Genomic DNA, 25,956 nt, shown 5'->3' on the forward strand with positions numbered 1-25,956 from the left:
ACCTTGTGGTGGGACATGTGAAACAGTCATTTACAAGAATCTCACAGGTCTCTCTGGAAGGAACATGACCAGTTGCCTGTCCTGAAACAAAGGCTCTGGACTGGATCGACACAGTCAAACATTAGCTTCAGTTTTAGGTGTGACCTGATTTTGTTTGGTTAACATTAGTCATCCCAGTTATAACTACGAAACAAGATCTGCTCCCGTTGGAGCAGGGGTGACACAGATCCTGTGCAAGGTGGATGCCCTTGCTTTTCAACGACCTGAAGACAAGTGTCCCAGTGAAAGAGTATCCCCCAGGAAGGGAAATAAGCCAGGGATATAATTTTTGTGTGCGGATGTAATGAAGTTTTTAAGCAGCAGATGGAGACCATTAGAGAGATATAGAACTGGCTAAAATGAAAAGACTTGGTGTGGATTCTATAATGCAATCCTGACACGTAAGGCTCAGGGAAATGCAAAGGGGGAAGAAAAATACTGAGAGCCGGAGGACCAGGAAGTCTGCTGCTAGACAGTACCATATTGTCATACCAGGGAAGCCCCACAATTGCAACAGGAATCGCAACAATATGGCTGCCTAAGCAAGACCTACACAGTGAACAGTCAACACCAAGTGTTGAGGGGAATCCCACAAGGCCCCCACCCAAACCATAGGCAATCCATGGCTGCCTCAAGAGGGAGAATCAGCTTTTTTTTCAGGCTCAAAATAACACCACTAGGTCATCCAACCCCAAGTGGTCAGTCCTAAACACAGGTACATTGAGCAACAAAGCCTGGACCAGCAGGTCTTATGTATATGTAATAACAATAATTAAGGAAGAGGTCATACATTTGGGAGGAAGTGGGAGGGATGTAGGAGGCCTTTGAGGCAGGGAGGGATGGGTGGAAATAATGTAAATATAGTAGTGAAATATGTGAAATTCTCAAAGAAAAATTAAATGTGCTTAAACTGATTAACAGGTATTTTTGAAATTAAAAATATTTTCTTGGGCTGGAAAGATGGCTCAGTAGTTAAGAGCACTTGTTGCTCTTATAGAAGACCCAGGTTCAAGTCCCAGCATCTACATGTCTGTCTCACAGCTCTGTAACTCCAATTCCAGAGAATTTGATGCCTTCTTCTGACCTCTGTGGATACCAGGCATGCATGCAGTATATATACATACATTCATTAAAACATACCCACATATAAGCTAATCAAATAAATACATTTTAAAAATTAAAAGCATTTTTTGAAGGGGCTAGAGAGATGGCTCAAGGAATAAGAGCACCCACCACTATGTAGAGTTTCTAGGTTTGGTACCCAACACCCATCTATGACTCCAGTTCAGGAGACCCAACACCCTCATGATCTCTATGGGCACCAGTCAGACATGGGCATCACACACACACACACACACACACACACACACACACACACACACACACGAAGGCAAAACACTCATATACATAAAGTAAATCTAGGGGCTGGAGAGATGGCTCAGTGGTTAAGAGCACTGATCTTCTGAAGGTCCTGAGTTCACTCACATGGTGGCTCTGAGATCTGACGCCCTCTTCTGGAGTGTCTGAAGTCAGCTACAGTGTACTTACAACATAATAAATAAATAAATCTTAAAAAGAAAAAATAAAGTAAGTCTAAAATATCTACTTTTGAATGCTATCACTATTATAGAGCACTACAACTATAGTCTCTGTAAAAAAAAGAAAAAAAGAAAAGAAAAGGAAAGAAAGGAAAAGAATGGTCTAGTGAAAGACAATGGGAGTGTCCAGGCAGGGGGTCCACATTCCAACCTCCCCTGGGGAACAAAGGCTGCTCCTGGGGAGGTCTCTGCCACATGGTGGGGGATCCTGCCTAAAGGAGCTCTCACACTATCAGGTCTGATACCAATCACGTGACTCAGACGCTCACATAGGTCTCTGTGTTCGAGCACACAAACCCCAAGTCCCTGGCCACCCATCAGTCACATGGCCTTCGGTCCATACAGGAGACAACACTCAGGGCTAAGCTGAGGGAACACAGGCTGGAAGAGCCAGTTCCTTCCGAGGCCCACTGTCTTCCTTCCTCATTCGTCCCTGCTTTCCTTTCCTTGTTAATGCACTTTCCTCTCATCCTCTCTCTCCGACTCCCAACTGTAATCGCCTTGGTTAATGATTACCCACAGTAAGAAATGGGAGTCAAGCTATGTGACAATCTGATTGCTACTTGCTCTTAGAGCTTGTTTAAATAATTTCCTCCAGTGCGGCTATATAGGGCTCATGATCGGGAAGGGGGTGGGGGTGGGGAGCCTGGTTATGAAAAACTGAAATGTTCATTTATCTACAAACAAGTCTTGAAGGTGAAATGAGCATGATATTAGGAACAAATGACTTGCTTTGTTTACTTCTGAGGAAAGGGAAGAGAAGGAGAGCCATTTTCCAGCCTCTATCTACAACCTGCCTAGGCAGTCAGAGTTGCTCGGGTTGACGACTGACTATATGAATGGTTCTAGGAAGCAAAACAATATTAAAGAATTTCAGGAAATATGCTCTTAGTGTATTGGTGGAAATAAACAGAAAATACGGTACACTGTCAAGAAATGTGTGGTCTGTCAGAGATTAACATCTCTTAAACTCTGGAAATGGTGGTGGAGTTGAATTGATGCATCATTTCTCACATGTTCTCTGCTTTCAGCATGCACATTTGGAGTTAATATTTTAGTTGAGCCCTAATGAATAAAAACAGCCCCGATGCGAGCAAATCACTTATTCTCAAGTTCATATAGACAGAGTGGGAGCTCTGAGTTAATCACATGTGAAGAGACTTTCAAAGGAAACGCACTGCACTGGCCTCAGAAAAGCATAGGCTATCGGGTGCCATCCAAAATCAGAAAATGTAATTCCCTTAGTTATTTCTCCTTTTTCCAAATCCCCATTTATAGTAGAGCAAGAATGAGAATGGCCCACAAATGGCCAACAGAGTTGCTCCTTATAAACCAACCCCAATGTAAACCAGAAGAGGGGTGGGCCTGGTAAACTCTGTCCTGAAGATTAGGCTAACAGATTTAGCACTAACTGGGTTGGAATTTGGACACTGACTCCCCAGGCCAAGTGTTCTGATGTTGAAAGTCTAACCGAATCAGAAAATCCTGTAACTATGGGTTGCATAAATGCAAGCCTGCTGTTATCTGCGGCCCAACAGAGAGCAGTCAGCTCCTGGAGACCTTTGAGACTAGGAGGGGCAGTGTACACAGTCGGGTGTTGCTTCCTTCTTCTCAAAATTCTACCAGGAAAGGTGCTGAAAAGATTTCACATTTTATATTGGAAGCATATGTAGGTTCTGTCCACAATAAAACATGGCTAGGGAAACTTCTGGAAACAGCTTGCCCACAGTATTGTGGGTAGGCTGGTTTAATTTCTCCGATGCAGCATGAGGAACAACTGATTTTTTTGTGTAAATGGTGCAGGCATCCACCTAACACTCTCCACTCCCAACCACATCAAGTGTGGCCTCTCTTGCTCCCTCCGTTTCCAAAGGAATATCCTCATAACACACACGCAGAGACGGGCACGGCATGCTTAAAATACTGTCAGCTTCTGTTGTTCTTGTGTTGGGAATTTTATCAAGCAAAAACCACTCACTGATCTCACTATAGTTTGCTAGTTACAGGAGCTCTCTGTCTCCCCAAACCCTTTCTCTTGTCTATCTGTGGGACAAACTAAAGCCTATTAAGAAAAACAATGCAGCTGGATGTTGAGTTCATGTCACTCATGGCATCTTAGAAACTTCTACCTGGGATATGCCTTCCCTTAAGATGAAGAACCAACGCCCAGAATCCATAAAGAACCACAAACCCAGCTGCAAAGCAAGCAAGTTGATTAACATGGGTGAGGGACTTGAACACACATTTCTTCAAGATACAAGAGGTGCACAAAAAGACACTGAGCATTGTTAATCCTTAGGGGTGAGAAAAATCAAAGCCAGTTTGACATAGCATTTTTATCCTCATTATAATGTTGATAATCAAGACAAACTCCTGTACTGTTGCCAGTTAGGTGGACAAACTAGACCTCTCTGTACAATGATGGTAACAACATTAAAAAAAATGGTGGAAAACAATCTGTTGCTACTTCAGGAAAAGAAGAAAGAAAATGTTGATTTATCAACTTCCATTGCTAGATGTAAATTGAAAATAAAAGTAGTACTTAGGTATTCTTGGGCATATTATTCACAGTAGCCAAAACCAGGGAACAACCCTGATGTCTGCTGATGAATAAGAATTAGCAAGACCTGGTCCATGCCTTCCAATGGAATATTATTCAGTCCTACAATGAAATGAGCATTCTATGAGCACTGAAGCCATGCTTTGTGAAGCAAGCTGGTTACTAAAGAAAGGACAAGGTGTCATGAATTGGAAAGTCTGATGTGACAGCTACTTCTGCTTTAAATAACAAGCAAGAAGGTCAATTTGCAGAGGATGGGAGGACAGTCCCAAAATCAAATAGTGTCACACCGAATCTTCTGTCTTGTACAGAGACCCTTCCTTGTGTACCATGCATTGAAAGATATCAAAATACTGATGACTGTAGGTTGTGGTGGCGCCTACCCATAATCTTAGTATTTTCGGGATGGAGACAGGAAGGTTAAAAGTTCAAAGCTACCTGGAACTACGAGAGACTCTGTCTTTAAAACATAACAATGGGGGACAGGGGTAGCAAATGGAAAGTGAATAAATTTTAAGAAACCAACAAACACAAAAAGCAAAACAAGAAAAAAGGAAGGAAGGAAGGAAGGAAGGAAGGAAGGAAGGAAGGAAGGAAGGAAGAAAGAAAGAAAGAAAGAAAGAAAGAAATAAAGAGAAAGAAAGAGAGAAAGAAAGGCAGGCTAGAGTCCTCTGAAGTCAGAGGTAGACTGTAAGCATTCCAGGTTACTCCAGTCTCTTTCAACATGACATGACATGTCCTTTCAAGCCACAAAGACGTGACATGTACAGAGAAATAAGGCTCTGTAGTGTGGGCTCATCATTCCGTGTGACATCCCACTAGTTTACCATGTAAACACACCAGGGATGCGTCATCTCACACATGTCCTGTTTGATAGGGAGGGGAATTATGTTCTTACTTAAGTAGGGAAGAAAAGGATTCTGGGAGGTGCACTCACCAAAGGTCACCAATGCGATTGGTCCTGGTTCTTTATATGGAAGGTAGAACAAGAGAATTCTCGAAGGTTCAGGCAGCTCGCTTGGGATTTCTCTGATCAGTTCTTGACGTGTCCTCTGAGGCAAACCCTAAAGCATTGAAGAAAATGGTAGAGATGTTTTGCTTTGCTTTATTTCAATGTAAGTTTTACATGGGCCTAGAAACTGAGGAGGTTTTCGTTCTAAAATGAACTATCATGACTCCGATTAGTCAAGAAACCTTTATTACTCTTATGTCCTCTAGAAACCAAGAAATGTAACTCATTATCTTATCCTTGAAGAGATGGGGAATTGCGTCAGGAACATGAGCAATTCCTTTCCTGTGGTGTGTTTTGACCTTTGGAGCAGCCATGACTTGCCTGATACACATTCAGCTTAGGAAGAACACAGATGCAGCCCAGAGACTCGCAAAGAGACCTACCTCCTTATACAGAGATAAAAATATCTAGCTTGAGGCCTCCCACATGGCTGTGGAGTTATGTTACACATCACTAACAAATCATTACTAGTGCCTGACCGCATCCAGAGCCTGTCCCCAGGACCACAGGAACAAGGCTTAGTGATCCATCTGCAATTAGTCAGAGGTGACTTGAGAGTGACTAACTGCCCTAAAATCACAGTCAAGATTTCTTGAGGATTTTTTTTTTTTTTCAAAAGAGTGGGTTATGAAAAAAATGGGAAGTATCAATTCAGGTCTTAAGTTCATGTTAGAAATCCTAATGGTACAAAATATTCAAATGAAGGGACTGTAAAGTTCAAATTAAAATGTTCAAGACACACAGACAAAGTAAAAGTATTACAGAATATCCTTCCTTCACTTCATATGTGGAGACACACTCTACCCAGCTGTTACAACTATCAAGAGACCTGACCAAGCTACCTGACAATCCAAATGTCTGTGCGTCCATATTTCTCAACTCCAGTATGGCGCCAGTATGTAGGACTCGAGTGAGGGCTTGGAGATTAGACTTTCAACACCTTTGTGTCCATATCCTGGCCCTGGTGTCTTCTGTGAGACAGAGACAGGCTATATATCTCAGAATGGCCTAGAAGGTGCAATTCTCCTGCCTCTGCCTCTTAAGTGCTAGGGACCATAGGCATATCCCACCATGCCTTTACCTTTGGTCTCTGACTTTATAGAAATCCCTTCACTTGTTTGAAGTACTAGCTGAATGGCTAGTTAAATAGCTGGGTTTGCCACTGTTGTACATTTTTGGTTTGCTTCATATATTCTTCACCAAAAACCAACCAACCAACCAACCAACCAACCAACCAACCAACTAACCAACCAACCAACTAACCAACCAACCAAAACAAACACAAGAGCCAGTGGCTTCATGGGGACATGGGAGGACCTTTAGGACTCTATAGGGCATGCTTTGGAATCTTCTGGATCAAGTGGCCTCTGAAGCCAGTTAAAACACGAAATCGTAGCCGGGCGTGGTGGCGCACACCTTTAATCCCAGCACTTGGGAGGCAGAGGCGGCGGATTTCTGAGTTTGAGGCCGGCCTGGTCTACAGACTGAGTTCCAGGACATCCAGGGCTATACAGAGAAACCTTGTCTCGAAAAACCAAAAACCAACCAACCAAACAAACAAACAAAAAACCCCATGAAATCGTTTAACCACATCCATGTTAGAATGGCTGGTGTTCTGCAGGATCCATGTCTTCACCAGAACACAGGGGATAACCCCAGCCAGGCCCTGGGTCAAATCCTAATCATGTATTAAAAAAAAAAAAAAAAAGAAAGAAAGAAAGAAAAAAGAAAAAAAAGAAAAGAAAACAAAGGTATCCCCTCCCCCCTCCAAAAAAGGGCCAAAGCCTTAGAGAGCTGCAGCCACTAAACACATGAGCTCATGATGCATATAGTCTTTACCCAACCTGAAAAAATAGCTCTGTGTGTCACCTGCTGGATAACAACCAACCCCGTGCCACAGTTTGATAAAACCTTGGACATTAAAGTGCAAATTATAAGCTGTGTCTTGAAATCAATTGCAGCATCACGGCAGGTGTGCCCAGCTTTCTTGAGGGGAGGTCTCCCACAGGAAATAGTATGAACTTGGTAGTGTTTGCACAGAACTTTGAGGTTTCCCGCTGTGTGTGTTAGTAAATGTTCCCCTCAGCAAATGCAGTATCTCGGCAGCGGTCACGTAAACTCTGTAATCTGAAAGCAAATCACTAATATATAATGAAACGCAGGGTCCAGTTTTATGCTATACTGTAGGGAAAGAAGGTTCACTGAGAGGGTTACTCATAACTATGTAAGTAACAAAACTCCTTCAAGTATAACATATGGGCTAAATATACATCTCCAGGAAATTCTGACTGACTTCCTACAAGAAATCTAAATAGGATTTATTTCATAGGAACTTCACTATTTGCTATTCTGATTGTTCTCAAAAAAAAAAAAAAAAAACCTCAAAATAAAACCCATAAACTTGGATCTATCTATTTATCTATCTTTTTTCTTTTTCTTTTCCTAAATTTTTTTTTGTGTGTGTGTGAGGGGGCATGAAGCAAATCTTAGAGCTGCTCCTGGTTCCCAGTAAATGTTGTAAATGCTGGCATGGTGGTGGCCCACACCTTTAATCCTAGCACTCAAGAGGCAGAGGCAGGCCCATTTCTGAGTTGCAGGCCAGCCTGGTCTACAAAGTGAATCCCAGGACAGACAAGGCTATTCAAAATAAAACAAAACAAAGCAAAAACTCAAATGTGGTGGGATCGGATGGTGCGGGATGTCTCCATTTTTGCTGTGTACCCTGATTTTATTTCAGCTCATATTCTTTCTGTATCTTGTCAGGATACAGATAGTCTTTGTTGGTTTTAGTGGTAGTGCTTGGTTGGAATTTGGTTTTGAGACAGGTTTCCCAGGCCTGAAATTCATGGCAAGCTTCCTACCTCAGACTCATGAATGTGCAGACTGTAGACAGAGTCACTGTTAGAGTCTGGTTGTCATACTTGGTTTCTTTTCTTGAAGTATATGATGATGGTGGTGAGGAAGGTGATGATGATGGTGATGATGTGTGTATGATGTGTGTATGATATGTGCATGTATGGCACAGTGGAATTCTCTCCTCCCACCTCCATATGGGTTCCATGAGTTGAAATCTGGTAGGCAGGTTTGCATCATCAGGCAGCAAGAACAATCCTCAGCTGAGGTAGAGCACAGGCCCACATATTTAAACTTACGATTGTCCTTCTCTTTTAAAAGATTTAATTCTCTCTCTTTTTCATTTTATGCATATGAATGTTTTGCTGCAGTAATTATGGGCATCGTGTTCATGAAGCAGCTAGGGAGGACAGACAAGGGCGTGGGAACAGTGGGGACTGTAGTTAGAGATGGACGGGTGATCACATGGGAACTGGGAACTGAACCCAGATCCTCTACAAAAGTGTCAAAGACCAAGCCATCCCAGTGCTCTGTACACATGGTTTTTAAAGTTGTTTCAAATTCAATGGTTGGAATGAAACAGGACACACTAATATTAAAGATCAAACAAATAAAAAAACCTTATAAACTAATACATTTGTTTGTTTTTTAAACATAGTCGATTGTCAAATCATGCCCTGTGCTACTTCAATCTTGGTCACAAATGCAAGCTGAAATAACAATTTCAATCTACTCTCCAGCTTCTAAATTCATGTATTTAGGTGGGTGTAAGTGTGTGTAGAGACCAAGAGACAAAGAGGCTCATGAGCCAGTGTGGGAAGAAAAGCGATATGGGTGGGGAGGGTGCAGACATGCAGAGAAAATGGAGGGAGGAATACTGGGGTAGAAAAGTACAGAGGAGAAAGATGGCCGGGAAGGAGGGATGGAGGGAGGAGAGACAGGGGAGGAGGAGTGTTTGTAATGGTGGGGTGTAAAAGAATCAACCAAGCCGGGCGTGGTGGCGCACGCCTTTAATCCCAGCACTCAGGAGGCAGAGGCAGGCGGATTTCTGAGTTCGAGGCCAGCCTGGTCTACAAAGTGAGTTCCAGGACAGCCAGGGCTATACAGAGAAACCCTGTCTCGAAAAACCAAAAAAAAAAAAAAAAAAAAGAATCAACCAGAGCTGGGCATGTATGTCATTAAGAAATCTGCTACTTTATATATTAATTAAAATGAATTAGTAGTAATCACTTATGTCTTCCATTTTGTAGCCCAAGGGAACATCAAACTTACTACAAGGCTCCAGATGGCCTTGAAAGACTTGTGAAGACTTGTGTCAGCTCTGAGTACTGAGGAAGCAGGCGTGCGCCTCTAAGCTGGCAGGACTACTTTTTATTGAAAAACGGATGCTTTCGTAGGATGAACGGACTCAGAGCTACCAGGACACTGTGTGGTTGGACGTCAGAGTTCCAGTTGCCACTTGGCCTCACGCATGCTGTCAACTGTCAAAGCCTCAAGCTTTCTCACTGTGTCCTGAGCTTGAGTTATCACTCCATGAGTTAAAGAGCCCACATGCAGAAGGATGCTGTAAACCACCAGCCTGTAGCTTCGGTAGCCTCCTGGACCGCCTTCATCCCAGTCACTCCTGCCCACGACAATGAATCCAAAGTGGCCTTTAAAATCCTACGATTGGGTCCGATTGCTGGACCTTGCCGCTGTTTTTAGAAAGTCAGTATCCTCATAAGACCTGAAGAGTCTTAGTCCTCATCCAGCTTTATCTCCCAACACGGTTTCCCTTACAGGTCATTCATGGGGCATCAGAGATCCCCTACATGGCCAGCCCGAGCTCAGCTGTAAATCTCACTCCTCCCTGAAGCAGTATGAAGAGACCCCGAAACATGTGCCCACAGTGTCTTCTAGCACTCTTCGTGACACTAGGTCGAACCCCAGGAAATTGGCACATTGAAGGACAAACGGGGTAGAATTTTGGCATATGGCCCAAGCTTACAATAACTGTTAGTAACTGGGTTCATTATCAGCCAAATTAAAACTTTACTAGGGCAGAATCTGGTCTGATTCACATCGAAACCCCAGTCCTCCACTCAGTGCTGGCCCAGAGCCAGTACTTAGCTTTAATTAATCTGAGATGTCATTGTGACTTTTCTCAATACCAAGTACTGAGCTTTAATGTCTCTGGTCATTCAAATCCTATCTTTATCCAAGAGGCACTGAATTAGAAAAGGGTAAAGAAACGAAATGAATAAATCCAAGGTAATAGTTTCATAGCTGACATTTTTGCGAAGGTTCTCAGTTTTGCAAAAGACCAAGTCCTGACCTGTGACAGAAATGAGAACTTCATTTTGAAATCAGTAAATATAACTCCGTAATGTATATCCCCAAGTGTAGGACTCGGCTTATCCGTAAGACATCATACATGGGCTTATTTTAAATCTCAAGTGTGTCTCACTGCTTGGCAGCAAGATAATTTGGAGTTATTTCATTTTATGGCTTTTCCCATGTGACAGCAATCTGCTAAGGAAAGATAGGACTTCTTTGGAGTGGTTGACCTGAAATGGACGTTTTAAAGCATGCTTCTGCCCGATGTTTAATAGAATAACTCCTGAAATCCCCCACATCATCTCATCCAACTCTGTACTTCTGTGTCTACCCCCCCTCCTGAAAGGAAGAGACCAAGGGGAAGCCACTTGGGGTGAGATGTGGAACAGGCAAGGCTAAGTCACCAGCTTGGAGCCAGTGACAGCAGCGGCAGCTTGGGCCTTGCTTGAATCCCCACTGTACATTAGACATTGCGCTGAGCATCAATGAGTGACATCATCCACTTAATCGCTGCTACAATCACAGGAAACAAGAACTATAATTCTACTCACGTGACAGATGGGGAACAGCACAGAGAGGCTGACCAGAGACTAAGGTCTATTAATTAATCAGTCCAGTTTGGGAGAGTTCCATTGTGCTACTGAAAGAAAGAAAGAAAGAAAGAAAGAAAGAAAGAAAGAAAGAAAGAAAGAAAGAAAGAAAGAAAGAGAAAGAAAAGAAATACTACTATATACTCTCAGGATCTGTGTCTCAGGACCCAAAGCCCTATGTTTCAAAAAGCTTGGGAGGCAGTAAGAGGTGGGACCTCACAGGAAATCTCAGGTCATTGCTCAAGAGTGACTAGACAGAGATGTGGGTCCTAGAGCCTGATTTTTGTACTTCTTGGTTATGAGGGAAGCAGCTTGGCTCCATCATACACCAAGGTCTGTGTCCTATCCACAGGCCCACAGCAACAATCAATTGCCACTGTAACCTCGAAAAGACCAAGGCAAAACAACCCATTCCTCTTTAAAAAAAAAAAAAAAAAAGGCAGGGCATCACCCAGTAGCCCAGGCTGACCCCAAACTCAGCAATCTTCATGCCTCAGTTTTCTGAGGCTGGAATCACATGGTCTGAGTCACTGCCGCTTAGCCCCTACATTCTTAAAAAGCCATCTAATTTTGGAAAGTTTTTGAGAAATCAAAGACCCCGTGAAATGATTAGTGAAGCGTGCAGCTTTGGAGTCTACTTCTTGGCTAACGATCCCTAATCAGATAGCTCTTTCTTACTAACATTTTTACAAAAGGACACATCTCTTTAAGACCAAGAAAATGAATGTATGTTGAAATTTACACCGTAGAAATATGAACTAAACAGACTACTGGATCTTTGTGTATAGTTAGTTCATGGGTGGTAGCCATGAGATGGCCACTCCTCACTGCCTTCATCTTTGCCCAGTGACATCTGACCCTTTTTATAACGTGCACCTTGTACCAGTGAAACCTAAGGCACCAGCTGGTTACTTATTAAACTTGGGTGCCAAAGGCTGACTTGTACAAATGACAGTATTAACTGCCCCGCCTGGTCTGTGTGCAGGAGTGGATCCAGCAATCCTCATAGCTGTGAATTTCTGTCATATCGGCAGAATTCAGCAACAAATTGCAGCAATTTGAGTCTGACCTCTGATCCGCAAGGTTCATGTGAACCTTTGAACCTCAGCTTGGAGTTGAGAAACATCGAGATGGTGGTTAGTAATTATTCTCCCAGGCCAGGTAAATAGTTAACACCGTGGCCGTTGCTCCGCCCGAAAGCACAATCCGCAGATCGAGAGACCAGTCATTGAAGGTGCCATTGAGAGCGAGCTTCAGGAAGAAAAAAAGACAGTTTGGACACATCTAGTAAAAGCAGGATATTTCAGGATGAAAACTAAGAAGAGGGCAAGGGTGCCGGAAAGAAGGCTTAGTCAGTAAAGCGCTCACTGGGCCACCCTGACAACCTGGCTGGATCCCCACAGCCAGGTAAAGGCCGGAGAGAACCAACTCCACACAAGTTGTCCTCAGACCTATACAGTACACTGTGGCACACACACACACACGCACACACACACACATACACACACACACGCACACACACACACCACATAAGCGCGCATACACCCTTAATATCCGGTGATAACCACAGTAACATTCTCTTTACAAATCAGATAAAAATACCAAATACTAAATGCTTTTGATGTAATATTTTTATCCAACACTACCATCTCTCAGCCCTTAAATAAATGTCCAGTCTATTCTGTTACAGAATACAAACCCATGCTGAGCCATTTTCGGAACAAAGCAGCAAACTAGTTACAGACATTACAGGCACGTTTACCTTTGACACTGACAAGAGAATGCTCAGGTGAGTAGCTGTGAGAGCCGGCTGACACTACAGGCTGACGACGCATGGACTGACAGACAGACGCGTCTAACGCTCTGTGCCCACACTGACTGATGGCAGCCATCTCCCACCATGATGGAGGAGGGCTCCTAAGACAGAGAGATGCTCCGCTTGATGTTCAGCTTCTACTGCTATGCAAATCGCTTCATTTTTAAGTAGATAGGTGAGAAAGACACTCTGCTTTCTGGTTGTTGTGGTTAATATTAGAACAGAGCGTGGAAAGTTGTCCTAAAAAGTATTATAGTTATAGTCAAGAGCATAGTGCCTGTGGTTAGATCCATTTCTTAAAACTATCGTCGGTTTGAAAAAGAATGTCTCAAAGTAGAGTACCCAAGAGGAAATACCAAGGCTCCAGTTTCACGTATCATCAGACTGCTGATTCCTAACTTATTTTAGTTATCACATTTTCTCCTCTAAAGACTGCTTTTGCGACACCATCGACAAATCCTTGCTTATACTGTATCGCTTAAATGTAAGAATTTTTTAAGTAAGCGCAGTGGAAAGCTGTAAGACTAAGCAACATCTTTAAAAAAAAAGCCCACCCATCACTAGAGAACAGGAGGCAAGGTAAGTAGAGAAGTGTTTAAAATTCTCAAGAACTTATAGACGTATACACCACTTTTAATTAAAACAAAAAACCAAAACAGATGGACCGACGCTTAATGCCTTAACCAAACACAACCATTCTCCACACCTCAATGAGGATAAATAAGAATAAATAAGATTTCCCTACCTTTCCAGGCTTCGATCTGGATGTGCAGGCTAATTGCGACCACAGCCCGGCTTGGCTTCAGCAACCTTTGCCCCTAACCCCAGGAACAGCGTGACTCTGCCCTACGTGGCTCCTGGCTCGGCATTGGCCAATGGCTTTGAGCCTTGGGAGTCATTTGCTAAGGACACCTGGAATGAATTTGAAGGCGTGGCTCAGAAAGCAGGGAGGGGCCATAGCTGTCCTGGGGAAATGCTTTGTAGCCTTACAAAGATTTTAGTGCAAAACCTATTCTAATAGATGACTGGGGAAGCCCCAAGAAGACACTGCATTGCATAGAAAGGAAATTTGACAGAAATATTTTAATCGTGGCTAAAATTAAATGAATGATTTTCTTACCAATCATCTCAGAGAATCATGTGGGTGCCCACTGCTATTGAACCACTGCTTAATATAAATAAGAAATGTAGTAATTCCTACTTCATGTGAGATGTTGTGGGGGTTAAATAAACACATTTAAGTGAGCCCAAAGTCTTCTGGCAAATAGAAAATACTAAAAAGTGACACTGTGAGACATCATTACACACTGTGAATTATTAGAAAGGGTGACAGTTCTAATCCCAGAATATGGGAGATTGCACTTGGAGGTTCAACAACAGTCACAAGGCCAGTATAACATACCTAGTAAAACTGCCTCAAAAGTCTTAAAGAAAAGTATGGTGTTGCCACAATTTCTTGGAAATACTGAATTTTTAGAAAATGTTACTTTCCCCTTGTGTCATATCTAGGCTAGGTAACTTGAATTACTGGGCACACTCTCATCCAAACACTACCAAAACCCAAAAATTTTAAAAAGATTTATTTATTTTTATGTATACTGTAAATACACTGTAGCTATCCTCAAACACACCAGAAGAGGGCATTGGATTCCCATTACAGATGGCTGTGAGTCACTATGTGGTTGCTGGGAATTGAACTCAGGACCTCTGGAAGAGCAGTCAGTGCTCTTAACCGCCGAGCCGTTTCCAGCTCCCCAAAAACCAAATTTATAAATATGATAAAAATAGGCAAAAATCCCATGTGAGCATGTTTATTCATTTGAAGCTGAAATAGATTCACCTGTTAGAAGCTGGGACAAGCAGTGGGCGGCACAGGCAGAGAGTTTGGTAAAACGAGCATCATGGTACTAAAGACAAGGAAGATCCATAGCACTTTGGGGTAAACACACTCCATCTCTCACCTGAGGCAGACCCTCAGCCAAGATGGCTCTGCAAGTAAGAGTTAGGAAATCGGGGGGAGGGGGGAGAGAAATTGAGGTTTGTGTGTGTGTGTGTGTGTGTGTGAGAGAGAGAGAGAGAGAGAGAGAGAGAGAGAGAGAGAGTCTTCACACCATGTGATACCCAATACTCTCTGAATGAGTGTGAAAGTAAGCTTCAAAGCCTAAAGAGAAATGAAAACCTGCCAGCCTCCTAACGTAACATTTCAGGCTGGGGCACAGAGCAGTGGTTGTGTGTGTGCCTACTATGTTCAAGCCCTGGGTTGAACCCCAAGATGGGAATAGGGAAGCCAGGTTTGCTGATGCACCTCGGCAATCCCAGTGCTGGCTAGGAGTTCAAGGTCATCTTTAACTACGTAGCCAGTTCAAGGCCAGCCTGAGGCACACAAGGGTGTATCCCAAAATACCAACAAACAACACTGTGTTTTCCCTTGGTTCACGTCACTGAATTATATGATTTTTTAGACTGTCAAAAGACCAGAGGGGCAAATGTGTTTCCAGTCTTCTATCCATATTTTATAAAGGAAGGTTTTATTGCTTCTAAATAAAATGATCAATACTGAGAAATATTAGTGACTTAATAAAGACTAGAAATAAAAAAAAAATCTAAGATTGTAAATTGTTAAATATTACATGAAACCAAACTCTTAGGCTAATTGAAGCAAAACTAAAGAATCCATAGTGTGTAAGCCAGTATTTTAAAAATTATATATTTTAAGCTAGAGGGGTGGGCGTGGTAATGCACACCTTTAGTCTCAGCACTTGGGAGGCAGAGGCAGGCAGATCTGAGTTTGAGGCCAGCCTGATCTATATATAATTTTTAAAGGACAAATTTAAATTCCTTAATTTAACAGGACCCAGTAACATTTTTTAAAGCTATGTGTTTATTTAGGGTGTCTCATGTGTCTCAGTGAGCATGGGATCAGAGGACAGGTGCTTATTTGCTTTCACCAGGTGGGCTCCCGGAATCAAACACAGGTTAGCAGGTTTGGGGGCAGGAACCTTTACCTGCTGAGCGCTCTTCTCTGGCCCAGAAGGTAAGCACACATACTTGCTATTCTTGGAGAAGACCAGGGTTAAGTTCTCCGTATCCACATGGAGGTTCACCCTCCATACCCTGAGCTCCAGAAGATCTGATGCCCCCTTCTGGCTCCTGTGGGCACTGCAAGCACAAGGTGCAAAAGACATACATGCAGGCAAAACAGCCATGCATGTAAATGAGAATACATCTTTAAAAAATAAGTGTAAGAAAAAAAATTCCTGTGTTTACAGCACGTTTTGAACATTAGTATTTTAGGTCTGGGGTTTTTTCATAAGAATGTGTGTACATATGTGAGTAAATGAAAATGCTCTTCTAATAAACGCTGTCCTAAAAGCACCAGAGGGTGGTGAGTTTCAGGATATATGGGTAAGGCCTGAGTGTAGGGGCCCTTCAAGGGGAGGGGTGTAGAAGTGCTTAGTCCGCATGTGCAGAGCCCTGGCTTTAAAAAACAGAAGAGTTGGGAGCTAAGAGCTAGCTTTTCACACAAGACTTAAAAGCAGTAATTATGATGGCAATTATAGCCTGCCTTCAACATGAAAATAAGTGAAATCTTCATGCTGTGGCTTTGAACAAAGTTGGCCTTAATAAACTCAAACAATAAAAAACAAACAAACAAACAAACAAACAAAACCAACCAACCAACCAAAAAACCCCCAGGAAAACAAAAAACAACCCAGAAGTTCCCTCCCTTGCTCACATAGTCATTGTCCCCCAACTCCTAGCACCCCCTTCTGTGAGCATACAAATGTGACTTAAGCCACTCCAGATCCAACTGGCTTGCAGCAAGTAGTTAAACCCTGTCTGAAGAACCGGTCCTCAGTCTTCACAAAGCTCCTTTGTTTCAGAGTCCCAGGTGGCTGCTCTAAAGAGAGGCAGAAGGTACCAGGGAAGTATGGAAGGCCTAAGGTAGATGTGGTTGTATAAAAGAAAGAAACAAGGGCTGGTGAGATGGCTCAGTGGGTAAGAGCACCCGACTGCTCTTCCGAAGGTCCGGAGTTCAAATCCCAACAACTCTTCCGAAGGTCCGGAGTTCAAATCCCAGCAACCACATGGTGGCTCACAACCATCTGTAACAAGATCTGACTCCCTCTTCTGGAGTGTCTGAAGACAGCTACAGTGTACTTACATATAATAAATAAATAAAAAGAAAGAAAGGAAGGAAGGAAGGAAGGAAGGAAGGAAGGAAGGAAGGAAGGAAGAAAGAAAGAAAGAAAGAAAGAAAGAAAGAAAGAAAGAAAGAAAGAAAGAAACCGCAGACCAGTCCGGAGAAAGAAGACATAGACATTATGAAATCAATCATATCAGCTATTTTTACTTACTTCGGGTGTTTAAATTTTTATTATGGGGTATATGTGTATGATAATTGAGGAAGGGTTTGAGCCAGGTTGGGACAGAGATGAGAGGACATATTTGTTGAGTCTATTCTCTGATGGTATTTGTGTGGGTCCTGGAGGGTTGAACTTGGGTCAGTGGGCTTGGGTGGCAAGGATTTTACACTTTGTGGTTTTCCTGAGCCTGGGTCTAATATATATATATATATATATATATATATATATCGCCAAAGCTAGCTTCAGGCTTTGTACCTGAAGACGACCTTGAACTCCTGATCCTCTCTCTGGGATATGGGTGCTGGGATTTGGGTGTGAACCACACTGTCCAGTTGCCAGTGTGAACTGTCATGATCATGGGGCCTTTTTCATGCCAGACAAGCACTCTACTACTGAGCTGGGTTCATAGACTATTTTATTTATTTAATGTGTATGAGCACACCATTGCTGTCTTCAGACACTCCAGAAGAGAGCATCAGGTCATCTACAGATGGTTGTGAGCCACCATGTGGTTGCTGGGAATTGAACTTAGGACCTCTGGAAGAGCAGTCGGTGCTCTAACTGCTGAGCCATCTCTCCAGCGCCCATAGATATTCTAAATACAGGGAAAATCTGATCAGGCCAAATGAAACCTTACTAAGGTAGTATTATTTATAAACTTTAACTCATCTATAAGTTAAAATAGAACCACAATGTAAAGACCATGCCAATATGTATTTGCTTTTATATATAATAGTAATATATTGCTTCTAGAAATACATTTGATAATATTTAATTATTTGCAGGGGGGTGAGGGAGGGAGGGCAGGCATAAATGAGTGGAGATCAGAGGACAACTTGCATTAGTCAGTTCTCTCCTTCCACCATGAGGTCTCCAGGGATCTGAGTCATGTCATCAGGCTTGTGGCAAGTGCTCTTATCCTCTGAGCCACCTCAGCTACTCATTCGGTACTATTCTGAATTCCAAAAGCTTTGCTGTAACTACCGTTTGCATCAGTGCATGACTAAGATATGAGAGAAAGAAACTGTTCCTATGCATGTGTGCATGCGCACACAGCATTGAAGTATTAGCCTGCACCAAACACTGGCTCGGAAGCCACATAGCCGGGTTAATAGTGTTAGCAACAGCTGGCCATGAACCTAATTACACCCCACTGGAAAGGACACGGGATATACAGAAGTTCCCACAGACCTCTTTCCTCCAGTTAGACTGTCAAATACCCCAACATAGCACTCAGCATAAAATACAGTATATATCGGAGCAAAGTATAAATAAAGTTGGAGATATTTCATCTTAAAATTTAAAAATGGAGCCAGGAGTTAGTTCAGTGGCATAGTGTTTGCATACCTTGATCAAAACACTGGTTTAGATCTTCAGCACACCAAACAGACAAGACCATGGGGGGAGCTTTGACCTCAAAGGTGGTCCTCTAAACCATCACATCACACTGGGTGGATTTATGTAAAAATTGAAACTCTGACCCGGCAGACTAGCTGTCCTAGCTTGCTTTTTGTTGCTGTGATAAACACCAAAATTAACTTAGGGAGGAAAGGGCTTATTTGGCTTACACATCCACGTCACAGTCCATTATGGAGCCATGTCAGGGCAAGAACTCAAGAAGAAGCTGGAAGCAGAAACTGAGGCAGACCATGGAGGGATGCTTTCCATGGCCGGCTTTCTTGGCCTGCTTTCTTATACAATTCAGGACCACCAGGCCAACAAGGACACAGCACCGTGGGCTGGGCCTTCCACATTATTGTGGTGGTTTATATGAGAAGGGGCCCCATAGGCCATTTCATATAAGAATGCTCAGTCCACAGTGGAACTGTTTAGGAAAGTTTAGGTGTGGCCTTGGCAGGTAGTGGTCACTTCAGGTGGATTATGAGGTTTCAAAAGCCCAGTCAGTGTCCTTCTCTGCCTTGTGCTTGTGGGTCAGGTGTGAGCTCTCAGCTCCTTCTCCAGCACCATACTTGCTGGCCTGCGTGCTGCCACACTCCCTTGCCATGATGATCATGAACTGATAACCCTCTGAAACTGTAAGCAAGCCCCCAATTCAATGCTTTCTTTTATAAGTTGCCATGGTCACGGATGTCTCTTCACAGCAAGAAAAGCATATCTTACAAGAGTTAATCAAGAAAAAAAAAAAAGCCTTTTACAGACATGTTCTCAGGCCAATCTGATGGAGGTAATTCCTACATTGAGGAATTTCCAGGTAACACTACTTTTGTCAAACTGACAACATTTAATGAACACAGTAGCATACACCTGGTATCTAAGTACTTGGAAGGTGAAGACAGGAGGATCAGGAGTTCAAAGCCAGCCTGGGCTACACGAGACTTATCTCAAAATAGACCAAAACAAAGCCTGCAAAGTCTCAACTGAAAAGTCACCAAACTTAAGACTGATTTTAAAAGGGAAAAAAACAAAGATACTCATTTCTTTGAAGAGTAAAATAGTAATTAATAACAACTACCATTCACAGAGTTCATTTATTCTAACTGGCAGGAATGGTTCTAGGTGAGAGGGCTATAATAGTGTCCCCCAAAACACCAAAGTTTCTCCCTTATGAACCTTAGAATCTCGTAGGGAAAATGGGCTGTGGAAAGGGTCAGGAGGAAAAAAAGCAGAGGAGGAGAGCAGGCATGAGGACCAGAGTGCCACCAGGTCCTCAGACTTGCCTGGGAAAGCGTATGCAGAAGTTACTAGTTATACAAATTAAGATATGTGCCAAGCCTAGTGTTGCTGCCCAGAGCCTCAGCACTTGGAAGGCAAGAGGATTGCTCCAAGTCTGAAGCAGGCTTGGGTTATATGGAACAACAAAGCCTAAGCTAAAGTGTCAGACCCTGTTTCAAAAACAAACAAAAAAAAAAACAAACAAACAAACAAAAACAACAATAGCCTAGGGGTGGTGGCACACACCTTTAATCTCAGCACTTGGGAAGCAGAGGCAGGAAGATCTCTGTAAGTTCCAGGCTAGCCTGGTCTACAGAGTTCCAGGACAGCCAGGGCTGTTACACAGAGAAACCTTGTCTTGAAAAGACCAACCAACCAACCAACCAACCAACAACAACAACAAACAACAACAACAACAACAACAAAATAATACAAACCCAAAACACCAAACCCTAACAGTAACCTGAAGCATAAAATTAATGTGAATGTGTCACATGCATTTATCTTCTCATGGAATATACTATTCATCTAAGCTTGCTAAGATATTTTTTAAAACATTTATTTATTTATTTTATGTATGTGAGTACACTGTAGCTGTACAGATAGATGGTTGTGCGCCTTCATGTGGTTGTTGGGAATTGGGAATTGCATTTTTAGGACCTCTGCTCGCTCTGGTCAACCATTAAGATTTCTAAGATTTATTTACCTCACAAATACTTACTGTTTATATAGTAGTAGCTATCTAATGTGAACCTAGGGGAGACAGAAGCCACCTTATACAGCAGAAGGCAGAGTTATGTGATACTGGGAGATGAAATCCAGGAGGCTGCAGAGATAGCTCAGAAAGAGTGAACGCTCTGCCCTTGCAGAAGGCCCCAGCATCCACTTTTAAGTATTTACTCTGAGTTTAGTCTTTTAAAACATTAATCCCACCCTCAAAGCCAGAATCCATCTTATGCATTTAACCAGGATTCAGGGACCTGATGGCTTTTAAGTTACGAGTAAATTCTTTTGCTCATTATTGGGCTTTTGAGACAGGGGTATATTCTATGTCCCCCAGGCTGGCCGCAAACTCACCAATCCCCTGTCATATCTCCCTGAGTGGCAGGATTACATGTGCACATACCAAACCCAGGCACATTTTAATTTTAAAGGAGGCTATCCGAAGGTTTTATAATAAGGAATAATCCAGATACCTTTTTTCCTTGCTGTAATATTACGGCCATTGTTTGGCTGCAGGGTGAGAATAAAATTGTCTGGATTTCTAAGCAATTTCCTGAAAGCTCAAGATAGCTCCAGCACACACCGTCACTCAACGGGGCTTCCACGCCATCTGCCTGGCAAGTTCAGAAGGGCATTAGCATCCATCTCAGAAAGGGAACTCCGAGCACCAGTCTTAAATTAGATTTTTTTAAAAAATGTACCATTTACATAATTTATGGACCTTGCCCTTAGCTTGTTTCAGATTTGTTTAGGAAAATCCGCCTCCTGCTCTGTGCCATTAGCATTCCGCTATGGATGAGCGACTGAATAAGCCAAGATCTCTGCCAAGGTCCTTAGCCACCTGCCAGGCTGCAGCTGGAAGAGTGTCTCAGTCAGGGGATAGATAAATGGACATCAGGGAGGGTGACAGAGATGTGGAAACCAATGGAACATGACTCCAGACTCGGTAGTTACCCGTGGAGCCACCTGAGCATAAGGGTCATGCAGATCACAGTGACAGTAAACAAGGGAGATGCTAGTCAAAACCAAATATTTAGCCTCGTGCCAACTTTGTGATCAGTGTACCGCGTGTGTTAGTTTTACATAACCCTCACAATGACGTAGTAGCTTCCTTATTCCACATGTGTAAAAAAAATGAGGCTCTGAGGACTTAAATATGTTGCACAGTGTCTCACAGCTGTACATGGCAGGGAAGTCACACCCACTCAACTTGACCCCACAAACTATGCCTTGGCCCTAGAACCACCGGTCGGCAAGGACTCCATCACAGGGGGTGAGAGACCAGTGGGCCAGTCTCTCTGTGCGCTGCCTTCAGGTACTCAGCTCTCCCACACGGCCTGTGAAGGGAAGTCTGCAGGTTCTCAGAGTTAGCATCTGCCATTCACACATAGGAACCGTATGGAGAGGAGAGGCCAGAGGGACGGGTAACAATGTAACAATGATCATGAGCAGCATGTGGATCTGCCTGAAAACCAGAAAGGAGCTGGGCTCTGAGGCACTTGACCGCCAAGAGCACTGTTGGAGAGTTCAAGGACACCCTGGGCAAAGCAGCGAGTACCAGGCCTGCCAAGAGTACTTAGTAAGACCTTATCTCAAAACAAAACATCAAGCTCCAGGTGAAGACCATGTGACCATGAACACAGGGGAAGCTCAGATTAGATTTAATACCCATTAAAACAAAGGCACAGAATGAATCGGTAGGGAAGGAAGGAGTGGATCTGGGAGGGAGTGGGGGAGGGAGTAAATAGTGAATCTTTAGGGCATAAAGGAATGAAAATCCATCCTGCCAAATTTTCAAACAACTAGAAAATACAAAAAAAAAGTATAAACAATAAAATTAACAAGATTCAAAGGTTAGGCTTTAGTTTTTTGTTTTGTTTTGAAGGAAAATAACTTTGGCAAACCTGTAGCAAAAAGAAAAGACACAAAGAAACAAGTGTTACAAAGAAGTGCTATGAACAGTGTGTGCCTGCTGGTTAACCCAAGAGGAATAACCACGTCTCAGGGGGAAATAAACTCCAAAACCAAGGAACAGGAAATCTGGAGCCAGAGAGATGGCTCAGCATGTAGGACCACTTGATGCCCCCCCCCCCCCCCCAGGACTCAAGTTCAGTTCCTGCATTAAGCAGTCCACAAGCCCTTTTGACTCCAGCTCCAGAACTGACACCCTCATCTGGCAGCCTCAGACCTTGACCAGCCAGAGTCCTGCTCTTGCGGCCTGCAGCCATACCTCCCTCACCATTTTGCCTTTACGGACTTTCCCTCCATAACCATAAGCAGTAATAAACACTTCCTTTGTAATAAAGTTGCCTTTGGTTGTGATATTTTATCATCACAACTAAAAGTAACTCACACAAGCAGGCATATCAAGAGTTCAAGGTCGGCATAAGCCTGGTGAGACCACTGTGTCTCAAACCAAAGACTGGAAAGATGGTTGAGTGGTTAAAGGATGCTGGCAATGGTAGAAGACACTGCATTTTTCCCCCAGAAGCCACACACAATTTTTTAAAAATTCGAAGTCAAACCAATTTTCAAAACCATTATGTACCGTGACCAAGCATAACTTATCCCACCGGCTTACTACATGAAAATCAACAGTGAAACACACACTATTAACAAAGACAGCACAACACTATTACTAAAATCATTGTGGAAATACATGACAAAAATCAAGAAACTTTCATAATTCCAATAATCAGCAAATAAAGCAGAAGAAACTTCTTCCACCTGGTTTTCTTTTAACTTATCAAACAAAATCCAATAAAATCTTACAACCAACCATCTAACTGTAAAAGATTTACCACCTCCCCTCCCCCAGATTGGAAACAAGGAAAAAAATGCATTTCTTTTTTTCCAATGCTGTACTGGAGGTTCCAACCAAGGCAAGTAGGCAAAGAAAAGTGATGCAGGTTATCCACACAGGAACTAGAGCGAGACGACATGATCAACATGGAGAAAACTGTGTGCGACACCGTAGGATGCAGCCCAAACACCGCACAGCCCCCACTGCATGTGCACACACTTAGTAAACAATCTACAGTAAGAAATTACAATAGCCAAGCGGTCGAAGGGGAGAAACATCTCCTGCAAGCTGTCCTCTGACCTCCAAGCAAAGGAGGTGATGAGTACCTTCCCCATAAATACATACGGAGAAAAACTATGGGCTGGAGTTGTGTTGAAGGCAAAACGAAATAAAACAAAAACAAACAAATCCCCAAATAATAGACCATAAAATGAAAGAAAAGATTTGCAAGACACATTTCTGCTAATAGCTTCTATCTAGAATATGTAAAGAGCTACCACAAATTAATAACAAAAACTCGACTTAAAAATAGATGAAGAAACTGAATAGACATTTCTCCAAAGACTCATCCATGGCCAGGAAGCATATGAAGCTGGTGAGCACATGCGGTCATCAGGAAAATGCACGGCGAGATCCCAGTGCAAGTCACTCCACAGTCACGGGAATGGCTACCCTCAAAAGACAAAACAGGCCTCAGTGAGAGAGGAAGCGCCTAGTCCTGCAGTGGCTGATATGCATGAGTGTGTGTGTGTGTGTGTGTGTGTGTGTGTGTGTGTGTGTGTGAGAGAGAGAGAGAGAGAGAGAGAGAGAGAGAGAGATGGGAGGCCTCCCTCTTCTCAGAGGGGGAACTGGAAGGAGAGCAAGGGCTGATATTCAGGATGTAAAGGGAATAAATAAATTAATTAAAAAAAGACAAAACAACATATGTTAAAAGAGACAAGAAATCAGAACCTGCCCATACTGCCACTGGAACTGTCTGATGGTGCAGTCATTCAAGCTGCTGACAGCTCCTTCAAATACTGAAAAGAGCCGGGCGGTGGTTGGGCATGCCTTTAATCCCAGCACTTGGGAGGCAGAGGCAGGTGGATTTCTGAGTTTGAGGCCAGCCTGGTCTACAAAGTGAGTTCCAGGATAGCCTGGGCTATACAGAGAAACCCTGTCTCGAAAAAACCAAAAAAAACAAAAAAACAAAAACCCAAATACTGAAAAGACGGTTACCACATGGTTCAGAAACTCCATCATAAATATATGTCCACGAGCTAGAGAGCCATGACTTCATGAAAATTTGAGAACAGGGTTTGGGTAGACAGCCCGGTGAATACAGTGCTTGTGAAAGCATGATGTCCTAAGTTCGGATCCTCGACGCCCCCCTCGCAGGAGCCTGACAAGGCATACAGATCTAGGCAGGCCAACTGTGGGGTGGGACGTTCCCTGTCCAGCCCGTCTAACAGAAATGGGAAACTCCAGGTTCCACCAGAAAGAGAGAATGTCTCAAAATAAGGCAGAGAGTGAGGGGCAGATAGTAATGCTGACTTCTGGCCTCTGCACACACATACATGACCACTTACACAAGGGTAAGAACACACACACCAACACTCACAAAACTTAAAGTCATAGCAGCATTACAATATCCAAAAAGCGGGGGAGGGGGAACCCCTCAAAAGTATACAAACAAATTAAATGGGATATATTCATACAACAGAACGCTGCTTTACAATAAAATAATGGAGTATTGATACATGCTACAATACACGTGGAATGAATATATATATATATATATATATATATATATATATATATATATATATATATTCTTGTTGTTGTTGCTGTTTTTCGAGACAGGGGTCCTGGAACTCACTCTGTAGACCAGGCTGGCCTCGAACTCAGAAATTCTCCTGCCTCTGCCTCCCAAGTGCTGGGATTAAAGGTGTGTGCCACCACCACCCGACACACATGGATCTTGAGAATACTCTTCCAGGGCTGCAGAGATGTTTCATTGTTTTTTAAACTTATCAAACAAAAATCAGTAAAATCTTACAACCAATCATTTAATTGTAAAAGATTTACCACCTCCCCTCCCCCAGATCAAAAACAATGTTCATTGTTTCAGAGCAGTTGTTGCTTTCCCTGAGGATTTCAGGTCAGTTCCCAGCACCCACATCCAGTAGTGGCTCCATCTCTTATAACTCCAGCTGCCGGTGATTCAACGCCCTCTCTGGCCGCCATGCTCCTACCCCCATGCCCCTGTGCAATGATCAAATTATTCCAGGTAAATAGAAAACTAAAAATAAATATTTTGGGAGTAGATAGGGAGGTGGGAAGAAGCTGAGGGGATATGGGGGAGGGGAAAGAATATGATCAATATATTGTACTTTAGAAAAAAATTTAATAAAGTTTTAAAAAATAATGTCTGTAATTGATTATTATTATTGTTGTTTGTTACTTATTATTGTTCACTTTACATCCCATTCACTGCCCCACTCACCCCCCTCCCACAATCCTTGCCCCTGCTCCCCTTCTCCTCTGAGCAGGTATCCCCCTCCCCCATAAATAAGTGAAAGAAGGCATCATGATATAAATCCACATTGTAACCATCCATACATCTA

At 42.9% G+C, this 25,956-nt stretch overlaps 1 protein-coding gene across 7 annotated transcripts in view; it reads right to left on the reverse strand.

Annotated features, from left to right (window-relative positions):
• The window catches only part of Rbm47 (RNA binding motif protein 47), a 135,406-nt gene that overhangs the window by 24,404 nt on the left and 85,046 nt on the right, over positions 1-25,956 (reverse strand). For all 7 annotated transcript variants that reach the window (NM_001127382.2, NM_001291226.1, NM_178446.4 and 4 more), the window contains one exon: positions 5,135-5,261. The gene's annotated coding sequence lies outside the window, so the exon portion shown is untranslated. The remainder of the gene's footprint in view (positions 1-5,134; positions 5,262-25,956) is intronic.

The sequence above is a fragment of the Mus musculus genome, chromosome 5 (genome assembly GCF_000001635.26).
Source record: "Mus musculus strain C57BL/6J chromosome 5, GRCm38.p6 C57BL/6J".
NCBI classification, from domain to species: Eukaryota; Metazoa; Chordata; class Mammalia; order Rodentia; family Muridae; genus Mus; species Mus musculus.